The sequence below is a fragment of the Berghia stephanieae genome, chromosome 4 (assembly GCF_034508935.2).
Source record: "Berghia stephanieae isolate SIO BIC M18660-M18661 chromosome 4, UCSD_Bste_1.3, whole genome shotgun sequence".
Taxonomy (NCBI): Eukaryota; Metazoa; Mollusca; class Gastropoda; order Nudibranchia; family Aeolidiidae; genus Berghia; species Berghia stephanieae.
Window position 1 is genome coordinate 6372453 of NC_088363.1, and position 12500 is coordinate 6384952.

Consider the following 12500-nt stretch of genomic DNA (forward strand, 5'->3'; position numbering starts at 1 on the left):
GTTGATTCCGCTTTTTTTTTATATCAAATTCCGATTTTTATGTATTCTGATTCCTCTATGGGGCTAGGAGTCTCTGATTACCACTAAAGAGACAGCGCGGGACATACTTATTCTAGATTGGTTTGCCTTGTTCACATGCGTTTTTGCTCATTCGGTTACACTCCGGTTAAGTTGATTTTCGGATAAGTCGATTTTTTTTTTCTCGGTTCCCCTGGGCATCGTCTTATCCGGAGTCCCCTGTAGTTGAACAAATTAACCCTTTCGTGTCGGGTTTAGATTCTACTCTATGATGACAATATTATAGATAGAATGCGCTTGGCCAAGGAGTTCACAACATTGCCATCCGGAAGTATAACGGGCCAACACACAAACTCTGTGTAACCATGAACTTTTATAGTCTGGTTAATACAGTTTAGTGAGAACAACTCACAAACGCGGATGGCAAAAACAATAACAAAGGCCTGAGTGACGTCATCTTCGAACTATCTATACCTTATCGTTATCACCAAGAGAGATAGAATCTAGTCCGAGTTCAAGGTGCTGTTGATTAGAAGGTCTGATTATCTAACAGATTTAAGGGGCTTGGTTTAATATTGTTGTTGTCATTTTAGTTATAGATAGTATGCAGATGACGTCACTCAGGCCTTTGTTATTGTTTTTGCCATCCGGGTTTGTGAGTTGTTCTCACTAAACTGTATTAACCAGACTATAAAAGTTCATGTTTACACAGAGTTTGTGTGTTGGTCCGTTATACTTCCGGATGGCAATGTTATGAGCTTCTTTGCCAAGCGCATTCTATCTCTAGTATAAATGTATCAATATGGTGTCATCTCGGAATAAACTACAACAAAGAGAGATAGAGATAGATAGATAAAAACTATGCGGCTATGTGGTCTTCTGGTATGACACTCGCTTTCGGATCGGAAGGTCCTGGGTTCGAGCCTCGCACTTGGCGCATAGTTGAGTCCTTGGAAAAGGCTCTTTACTCACATTCTCTCACCGTACTCAGGTGTAAAATGAGTACCTAGCCATTAACAGCGTTGTCTTTGTCCGAAAAATTGTAATATCGTCTAACAGGCGTTATGTCCCGTCCTACATGTTAAATATTGCTGTTGACCAGAGACCCCTTGTAAAGCGCTTTGAGCACATTTAGTGGATATTGCGCTAAATAAAGCTCAATTATTTATTTATATTTATAGATAGATAGATAGATAGATAGATAGATAGATAGATAGATAGATAGATAGATAGAGAGAGAGAGAGAGAGGAGAGAGAGATAGATAGATAGATATAGAGAGAGAGAAGAGAGAGAAGAGAAGAGGAGGAAGGGCAGAGAGAGAGGAAGAGAGCGGGAGAGAGAGAGAGGAAGATAGAGAGAGTGGGAGGGTGAAAGAAGGGGACTATAATGCAGTATATGTTTATTTGTGTTAGTTTGACAGTTCTCTTTCCATTACAACGGGGACACACATACTCTCTCTCTCTCTCTCTCTCTCTGTCTCTCTCTCTCTCTCTTTCTCTCTATCTCTTTCTCTATCTCTCTCTCTTTCTCTCTCTCTCTCTCTCTCTCTCTCTCTCTCACTCTCTCTCTTTTCCCGTCCCCTTCTTTATGTGAAAACAATCAAGCCCCCTTAATGGGAGCGATCTATATTCATGTTTTCGTCCAACCAAGTCATCAATCACATGATTTGTTGCTGTCCTATGATTGGATATTTCTTCAGAAATGTAAACACGCTACTTTGTTTATGAAAGTTGTAAACATACCCAAATGTCAAGCTGAACTAAATGACCAATCGTGATGTTAGATATTTCAAAAACTGTGAACACTTTTCACTATATGGGTCACTTTGAGCACATTTTGCAATGTGACCAATGATCTCAAGCACATGGAAATGTAATATAGATAGTATGCGCTTGGCTAAGAAGCTCATAACATTGCCATCCGGAAGTATACCGGACCAACACACAAAACTGTGTGTATCCATGAACGTTTATAGTCGGTTTAATACAGTTTAGTGAGCATTACTCATAAACGCGGATGGCAAAAAAAAATAGACCCGAGTGACGTCATCTTCGAACTATCTATAGATAGTATGCAGATGACGTCACTCAGGCCTTTGTTATTGTTTTTGCCATCCGCGTTTGTGAGTTGTTCTCACTAAACTGTATTAACCGGACTATAAAAGTTCATGGTTACACAGAGTTTGTGTGTTGGTCCGTTATAGATAGAATGCGCTTGGCCAAGGAGTTCACAACATTGCCATCCGGAAGTATAACGGACTAACACACAAACTCTGTGTAACCATGAACGTTTATAGTCTGGTTAATACAGTGTAGTGAGAACAACTCACAAACGCGGATGGCAAAAACAATAACAAAGGCCTGCGTGACGTCATCTTCGAACTATCTATACTTCCGGATGGCAATGTTATGAACTCCTTAGCCAAGCGCATACTATCTATAGATCATGCCCATTCCCCTATTTTATTTTGCTTGTCCACCTTACCTTATGCGTGCCATTACAACACAATCTGACTTTTGGCACTGTGATCTCAAACCAAATCCTTTCCCTGGTAAAGAGAGGAGATTGGGTTGGTGATAAAAGCCGATAGTTGATATAGATAAACAAGCCAGACTATGGACATAAACCGACGTGGAAATAAAAGGATTTATCGGGAAAACGTGAAATGGCCGGATTTATTATCATTGTAGTGGTGTGTAGTGTGTAGACCGGAACTTGGGGTATAGAGTATAGAGTCAGCTTTGATTACCTAACCATATTTTCGTACACACTGTGTTTGAAAAGGGAATGAGATTAGCGGAAGAGTAGCGTCCCTTGATTGGACGTCACCTTACAGAGAGAACGTCAAAATGGTTTTGCGCATGCGTCTCTCTGGTCCTCGCTTTCGGTGAAGTGTCTCATGCCGCACAACCAACATGACGTTCTCTCTCTAATAACTTTTCTGCTCGCGACTTCCAATCAAGGGACGCTGCTCTTCCGCTGATCTCATTCCCTATAGGAGTTAGTCCCGTATTCATTTTATGCGTTTAAGTAAAATACCCGTTTCTCTAGAGCATGTAATAATTATGACAGATTTTGATGACGTTAAAATAAAATCTTGAGGTTTTATGTAGTGCAACATCCATTGAACGTGCTCAAAGCCCTTTACAAGGGGTTCCCAGCCAAAAGCAACACTTAACATGTAGGACGAGACATGACGCCTGTAAGGCGATACTGAATTTTTTTCCCAATATAGACAACGCTGATAATGGGCAGGTAGTCATTTTACAGCTAATGGAAAAAAAAACAAAAAAAAAAAACAACAAAAAACAACAAAAAACTATGAGCTTCTATATAGGGAATGTGATTAGCGGAAGAGTAGCGTCCCTTGATTGGATGTCACCTTACAGAGAGAACGTCAATTTGGTTTTGAAGTGTCTCAAACCGCTTTCACCGGAAGCGAGGACGAGAGACGCATGCGCACAACCAACATGACGTTCTCTCTAAAATAACCTTTAAGCCGATGACGTCACAGACTATGGGTCACGTCCAATCAAGGGACGCTACTTTTCCGCTAATCTCATTCCCTATAGCGCAATATCCACTAAGCGTGCTCAAAGTGCTTTACAAGCATCAATTGATTACAGTGAGAGATTGTGAGTAAACAGCCTGAAAATAAAAACAAGAAAAAAAAAAAAAAAAAAAACAACGCAAAAACAAAACAAAACAAACAACAACAACAGCATGAAATAAAAACCAAACCAAAAACCAACGAACAAACAAAACAAAACAAAACGAAAATAAAAAGAAAAAAACTTTATCTTATTCACTGCGATCATTTTGATGTGAGGTTAGATTCAATTGCTCTGATATGTCACAAATATTATATTATTTGAAATTGACGTGACGAGACGCCACCACCTGTTAGATAGAGATTAATACTGACCAGTGATGCGTGACAATGCCATGCATCGATAACTGGGACGAATCGAATCGAATCGTCAAACCACTTGATCCTCTGTGTCTTCTTCGTCTTCATATTATTATTATCAGTCCTAAATTAATTGTAATGACAACGATTCAAATAGTAGACGGGTTGATATAAATAATAATAATAATAATGATAAATAATATAATTAATAATAAAATAATAATAAAATATAATAATAATTAATAATAATATAATAATGATGAAATAATAATAATAATAATAAAATAATAATAATAATAATAATAATAATAATAATAATGATAATAATAATGATAATAATAATGATAATAATAATAATAATAATAATAATAATAATAATATAATAATAAAATAATAATAATAATAATAAAATAATAATAATATAATAAATAATAAATAATAATAATAATATAATGATAATAATAATAATAATAATGATATAATAATAATAATATAATAATAATAATAAATAATAATTAATAATAATAATAATAATAATAATAATAATATAATAATAAATAATGATAATAATAATAATAATAATAATAATAATAATAATAATAATAATAATAATAATAATAATAATAATAATAATAATAATAATAATAATAATAATAATAATAATAATAATAATAATAATAATATTTATAATTATAATAATAATGATAATAGTAATGATAATGATAATAATAAAATAATAATAATAATAATAATAATAATAATAATAATAATAATAATAATAATAATAATAATAATAATAATAATAATAATAATAATAATAATAATAATAATAATAATAATAATAATAATAATCAACATCATCATCATCATCATCATCATCATCATCATCATCATCATCACCACCATCATCACCATCATCATCATCATCACCATCATCATCATCATCATCATCATCATCATCACCATCATCATCATCATCATCATCATCATCATCACCATCATCATCATCATCACCATCATCATCATCATCATCATCATCATCATCATCATCATCATCATCATCATCATCATCATCATCATCATCACCATCATCATCATCATCATCATCATCATCATCACCATCAACACCACCATCATCATCATCATCATCATTATTTAATCTACATACTACTGTATTTATATAATTATTTCCAAATTCTGACCCCTTGATTTAAAACTCAATCCTCGTCCATCTCATTTCACCCAGATAATATAAAGATACCGGATGATCGGAGTTGGAAGCAAACGATATCATATTGAATATCCCGATGGGAGACCATCAGGTTCAATCCCCACAGATGCCTTGAAGATTACGATGCGAATCTATTACAAAACGATTCTTCTTATTTTTCGTACGTAACACTTGAAAATAAGAATTTATTTATTGCATTTTCGGTATCATACGCCTTTTACGCTTTTGGTCTTGTGGTGTGACTCTCGTCTTTGAATCGGAACGTCCTGGGTTCGAGTCCCGCTTGATCAGCGCATTGTTGAGTTCTTGAAAATAAAATTAAGCTAATAAATAAAATTTCCATTATTCATACTCATGGGGAACTTTGTCTTTATGGTCTATTCCCAGGGAAGACTGCAATGACCCAGGCGTCAGCCGCAGTGCAGCGCCGCATAGTGAGTTAAGGCGATGTGACTTGCTCAGGGCCACATAACAAGGCGGGTACTTTTTGAGTAAGATGCAAAGACCATACCGCTGAGTCATTTTTCTTAATAATGGCTCTTTACTCACATTCTCTCACCATACTCGGGTGTAAAATGAGTACCCTGATCTTCGGAAAAACATAATAATTGTAACATCGCCTTTCTGACATTATGTCTCGTCCTATATTATGCTTTGCGTTACTTTTGGCCAGGGACCAAGAATATATTACGTGTAGTCTTATATGTGATCCTTCGCTCAAAACGGTATTAAGTCGGGTTGGTTAAGATGTTAAAAATTGAATTTATAGCCAGAAATATCAGACTTGTGTTGAGTTTATATGATTTATTGAGGAGAATGACAACCATATTTTAAGGTGCTAATGCCAACAATTTATATTTTTGACCAGTTTATAATTTACTTCGGCTTTTAAGCATCTGGTTCGTTGCGACAAAAGACCGTTTTGAGACGATGGGTCACATATTCTCTCACCCACTCACTCAATCCTCATAGAAGGTAGGACTTGAAGTCACTCAGCTTTTAGTTTTTATTTTAAACCACTCAATTGGCTGATCAATACTCTTCAACAGTCGTAACGTCACTTCCTCCCTAATGACGCCTGCTAACTTAGCAACACTGGCTCTAAACTATCGGAACTATGGCGGACGCCGTATGAAATATTTCTCCGGCGAGCATAAAAACATTTCCAGAGCAAAAAAAAACCCCCATAAATTTGATCATGTTTTGACTTTTACACATTCTGATCACAAGGCATATGAAAAGTTCTAGCCAGCATGAAGAATAAAAAGTAATGATTTTCTTTGTTTAGAACCAAGATGGCCGCCGTTGCGGGTGGCGTGACATCAGACTACCGAATCCTATTCGCACTAAATTCTAACAATCAGACTATAAACGTTAAAGGTTACATTACATTTTGTGTGTTAGTACGTTTTATGTGACTGGCGCATGTTGCGAGTATTTTACCCAAACGCATAGCATCGAGAAGATTAGAGTTCAATTTAAAGTCGTCATTAAAGAACATGTATTTCTTAAAACTTCAGAAAACGAAAATTTCTGCAATTCAGTCATCCTGATGACCTTCAGCTCATTTTTTTCATCCTCTTGTGTTTTTTCCGACACAGTCCCAGGTTCACGCGATGGCTCATGTTTTGTGGAAAGAACATGGGTTTAAGAGGTGAAAAGGTTAAATGTGTACAATAAAATTGATGAATTGTGTTCTCCTTGGCAAATTGTAACTTTTCAAATAGAATAAGTCCGTGGATATGGGATTCATATAAATAATAGAATTTTCATAGCATTGTCTCAAACGTTTATTTTTCACACACTGACAAAACGATTTTGTTAAGAGTTTGGCCATACTTTTAAAATTCCAAATATCGCTAAATCAAGTTGATCCTTAACTTGTACAAACAACTTAAACCCAAACTAAACAAGAAATATCATGTGGCCTATAAGAATATTTACAACCTTTATTGTCATCTTAACTCCTCGCTATAATATGAAGTGTTATAGGAAAAAATATGTGGCTAAATCTTATTTTTTAATACGGTGTTTTGATAAAGAAGGCCAATTTTGGCGTTCCATAGAATACTCCATTGCTGGTTCGCACATTCCAATTTACACCCAAACACACTAATATACCACCATCTCGTTTCAACTCAAAGGCCATTTCTGTATTGTCACCATATCATTGAAAAATGACCATCATGGACAAAGCTTCTTTAAACTCTTCTACCCCATCCCCGCCCCTCCTCCTCCTCCTTACTACCTCCTCCCTCCCACCCCCTTCTCCTGTGACCCCAATCACCCCCCACCCCCTCCCACATACATTCCAATAGGGAATGAGATTAGCGGAAGAGTAGCGTCCATGGATTGGACATCACCTTACAGAGAGAACGTCAACATGGTTTTGTGCATGCGTCTCTCTCGTCCTCGCTTTCGGTGAAGTGTCTCCGGAAGCGAGGACTAGAGACGCATGCGCACAACTAACATGGCGTTCTCTCTCTAATAACTTTTCCGCCTGTGACGTCCAATCAAGGGACGCTACTCTTCTGCTAATCTCATTCCCTGTGGTTTCCAGAGAATTCATTCAGAATTATTTCAGCAAAGCAACGAGAACCATGTGGTTTGTTTTCTGCTCACAGCTACACAGATACAATAATTTCAAAGATTTTTATACAGAGAGGACACGCCTTACAACATGAAAAAACGAGCTTTTATATAGGGCAATATCCACTAAACTTGCTCGCAGTGCTTTACAAAGGGTGCCTGACCAACAGCAACACTTAACATGTAGGACGATACACGACACCTGTTAGGCACTATTACTCGTACAATTGTTTCGGACAGAGACAACGCTGTTAACGGCCAGGTACTCATTTTACACCTGAGTGCGGTGAGATAATGTGAGTAAAGACCTTTTCCAAGGACAACTATGCATCGAATGAGGCTTACTTACTTACTTATCCGAACCAGCGACCACCTGAGCTCTAGCCCTTCGGTCTTGTGCCATGACGTAGAAGTTAGACGTCTTTTGTAGTTGTTCCAGGTGACTATAAAGTGTGTTAAAATCGAATGAGGCTCAAACCCAGGACCTTCCAATCCGAAATCGAATGTCATCCCACAAGACCACGTTATAGCCTCACATAGCCACGACTCTGTCACTGTATCAATTTAATATAATCACCCAAAAGGCCCAACTTACACATTATCCTGTCATGAATCTCACTTTAGATTCGCCTCGCTGATGATTTCCTATAGATTATTTAACCTCTTTCATCCTACAAAGTTTTGCTTTTACTTTGACAATAATACTGTAAATCTTCCTATTGACAAAGATCACATTTGTAAATTCTTATCATCTCATTTATCTTTTCCTTTTCTTTCCTTTCCCTCTAACAATCTTTAAAGCTTTTTTTTTTACAGCCAAACTCTGATAAAACGCATTATTATAATTTTGGCCAGAAAAGTGTACCTTCAATTATCTGCCGATACAGATGATTTGTCAACTAACAATTGGATTCAGTAGTCTGATGTCACGCGCCCGGCAACGGCGGCCATCTTGGTTCTAAACAAAGAAAATCTTTACTTTTTATTCTTCATGCTGGCGAGAACTTTTCATTCCCTTTTCATATGCCTTGTGATCAGAATGTGTAAAAGTCAAAATATGATCAAATTGATGGTTTTTTTTTCCTCTGGATACGCTTTTAAGCTCGCCGGAGAAATATTTCATACGGCGTCCGCCATTGTTCCGATAGTTTAGAGCCAGTGTTACTAAGTTACCATACGTCATTAGGAAGGAAGTGACGGAACGACTATTGAATCATATTCTTACGTCATTAACACTTAACATGTAGTATTAGGCATGATGCCTGCTAGGCGATATTAACAATGGTATGAATTTATAGTGCGCCAAACATCCCTTCATCTGGAGGGCTCTGGGTGCATTAAGCATTAACCCACTACACGAACAACGTCAATTGTGCACATGAAATTAAATCTAAATTATGCCCTTCAGCCACGACATCATAATATATCGTCGCCTAGGCATTCCATGAAGGAAAATGGATAATTCATCAAACAAGATGTCTGATGTCAACAGGAATCACCCATGTTGTCCAAGTGAGCATATAGGGGAGTTAATAATCTTCAATAATAACGAAAATAAAACGAAAGTGCCTGAAGCGGGGATCGAATTCGGGACGTTCCTGGTTACAGTGCGATGCCTTAACCCAGAGCTGCCAACCTACTGCAAAAATGCGGAATTGTACGCATTTTCAGCGATTGTACGCTTGTACGCATTTCCCCCAAGATTGTACCCATTTTCAGTGTACAGAATCACCTCAGTTTTCTTTAGTTGTAATTCATATTATTACTAGCCTATTGAGAAACCTTGGTGATCAAGTGGATATTCATATATTTTTTGACCAATTATGATCTTCATGCTGGGAGGTAGAATTCTGAAATGATTGGATTATAGTCTTGGGAACATCATTTTTCCTGCAATTGAGCTTGTGCGGTGTGACTTTATGTAAGTATACCTTCCTCTTACTTTCACAATGGTTAGTTTCCGTCGATGTCAGGATTGTACCCATTTTTATGAAATCTCCCCCATTTTGAGGTCCCATTGTACACATTCTCATCAGATGGGGTTGGCAGCTCTGCTTAACCACTCGGTCACTTTGTCGTGTAATTATAAACATACTTCAAAGCACTCCTGTTTGAATCAAAATGTCTTCAATCGACGCTTGGAATCCTCTAGTGAAGACGATGTCCGAATCTCATGTGGTTGCAAATTCCACAACCTTTGACCAGAATGCTGAAAGGCGCGTGTTTTCAATTTGAGGTCGTTCGTTTATTGAAGCGATCGCTGTGGGATATACCGTTCAATGAGGCTTGAGAGACATGCGACCTGAATGCTGAAAGGCGCGTTCACCAGCCTTTACTCTACAGCGGGGTGTTGTCAATTTGAGGTCTTTCGGCGATCGAAGCGATCGCTGTGGGATATACCGTTCAATGAGGCTTGAGAGACATGCGACCAGAATGCTGTAAGGCGCGTTCACCAGCTTCACTCGACAGCGGAGTGTTTTCAATTTGAGGTCGTTCGTTTATCGAAGCGATCGCTGTGGGATATACCGTTCAATGAGGCTTGAGAGACATGCGACCTGAATGCTGAAAGGCGCGTTCACCAGCCTTTACTCTACAGCGGGGTGTTGTCAATTTGAGGTCTTTCGTTTATCGAAGCGATCGCTGTGGGATATACCGTTCAATGAGGCTTGAGAGACATGCGACCTGAATGCTGAAAGGCGCGTTCACCAGCCTTTACTCTACAGCGGGGTGTTGTCAATTTGAGGTCTTTCGGCGATCGAAGCGATCGCTGTGGGACATGCTGTTAAATATAGAGAGATATTTTTGCGACGAGCCTTCCAAACACTTGAAAGCAATTATACATTATATATATATATATATATATAATATATATATATATATATATATATATATATAAACAGACAACGCTCTTAGCGGCCAGGTATTACACATGAGTACGGTTGGAGAAAGTGGCTAAAGAGACTTTTCGAAGGGCTCAACTATGCGCCGTTCAGAGCCGGACTCGAACCCTAAAACTTCCGGTCCGAAGGCGAGTGTCACACCCAAAGACAACATAGCCTCTCTCTCTCTCTCTCTCTCTCTCTCTCTCTCTCTCTCTCTCACACACACACACACACAAACACACACACACACACATATATATATATATATATAGGCATCGCATTGTTTTGATTTTGTTATGGGTTTTTTTAATTTTTGTTTTATTTTGTTTGTTTGGTTTGGTTTACCTTTCTCTAGAATATGGCAAACATATTCCAGGCATCACATTGCATGAAATGTTTGCGCTATATAACTGTGCAGTATTATATATATATATATATATATATATATATATATATATATATATATATATATATATATATATAAATATATATATATATATATATATATATATATATATATTATATATATATATATATATATATATATATACTTTTGACCATTAGTATTTACAGTGGTGCACAAACTATAGCATCCCTAGTTAACATCTCTATATTTGATGAAAAGACTATGCGGGCCAAAATACAATTAACACGTTTTGTCACGACAACTATCAAAATGGCCCCAGTCGCATTCCAAACTATAATACACTTATTTGTTATAATGGCATTTTTCTCTTCTTTATTTATTATCATTGAACGGATGGTCACTGGAGCGTAACAAGGGGAGAGAATCATCGGACACGAATGGTTTCCAATACTTTTATCACTATCGTTGATTCTATAAGTACTTTGTTGTTTATATATTATAATCTATGTCTTTTGTGTATTTGAAAATGCTATGTCGTCAACACGTACCGACTGGTCAAAGGACTCCTCTAGGGGTGAGGTTTTAGTCCCAGCGTGTTAGCATTGTATCATTTATCATTATTAGAAAGAAGAAGAAAAAATAACGTAACCCGCTCGTCTTGTTTTTCTTGCCAACTTGAAAATAAATAGATTTGAATTGTGTGTGTGTGTGTGTTTGTGTGTGTGTGTGTGTGTGAGAGAGAGAGAGAGAGAGAGAGAGTGTGTGTGGTGGTGGTGGGGAGGGGGGGGGGAGGGGAAAAATGTGTTGTGGCTGGGTTGCCAGATGAAATCAAATTTGCTAACATTGCTAAAAACAAGTCATAGAAAATTACCAAATGGTGTGAAGAAAATATTTCAGGCATCACGTTGTTTTGTTTTTGTTGTGGGATTCTTATTTTTTGGGGGGTTTGTTTGTTTGTTTGTTTGGTTTAGTTTTCCTTTCTCTAGAAAATTCCATGCATTACATTGCTGTTTTGTGTGTTTTTTGTTTGTTTGTTTTTGTTGTTTGTTTGTTGTAGTTTTGTTTCTTTGTTTGGTTTGGTTTCTCTTTTTCTTTTTCTTTTTGAATACATGTAAAAGTGGAAAATAATGATTTCTTCGATTACCCACTCCCAGGATTGAGCGTCTCGATTGAATGACAATTTCTTTCCAGCTTGCTGGTAGAATGAACTGGTCAGATTGTGGATAACAGTGAAATTAGTATTTATCTGTCCATTAGATAGGTCAAACTATCAGGTTTGAAAAAAAACTTGCCAAAAAATGCAAAATCTCCAAACTAAAATAAAGGGAAAAAAACACAACCCCCCCCCCCCAAAAAAAAAAAACAACAAAACAAACAAACAAATAAAAAAAAAATAAAAACAATAACAAAAAACAAACAAACATAACAACAACAAAAAAAACAGATTTAAAAGCAACACGGCCAAGTTATGGAATTCGGCATTTTTAAAAAAACGCCAAATG

The 12500-nt window shown here is 36.8% G+C and overlaps 1 protein-coding gene across 4 annotated transcripts in view; it reads left to right on the forward strand.

The window, feature by feature from the left end:
• LOC144969954 (uncharacterized) overlaps window positions 1–12500 on the forward strand; it is a 102728-nt gene that overhangs the window by 29909 nt on the left and 60319 nt on the right. For 2 of the 4 annotated variants that reach the window (XM_078909045.1, XM_078909044.1), the window contains exon 2: window positions 5176–5320. The exons of the other annotated variants lie outside the window; for them this stretch is intronic. The gene's annotated coding sequence lies outside the window, so the exon portion shown is untranslated. The remainder of the gene's footprint in view (window positions 1–5175; window positions 5321–12500) is intronic. 4 annotated transcript variants of the gene reach the window in all.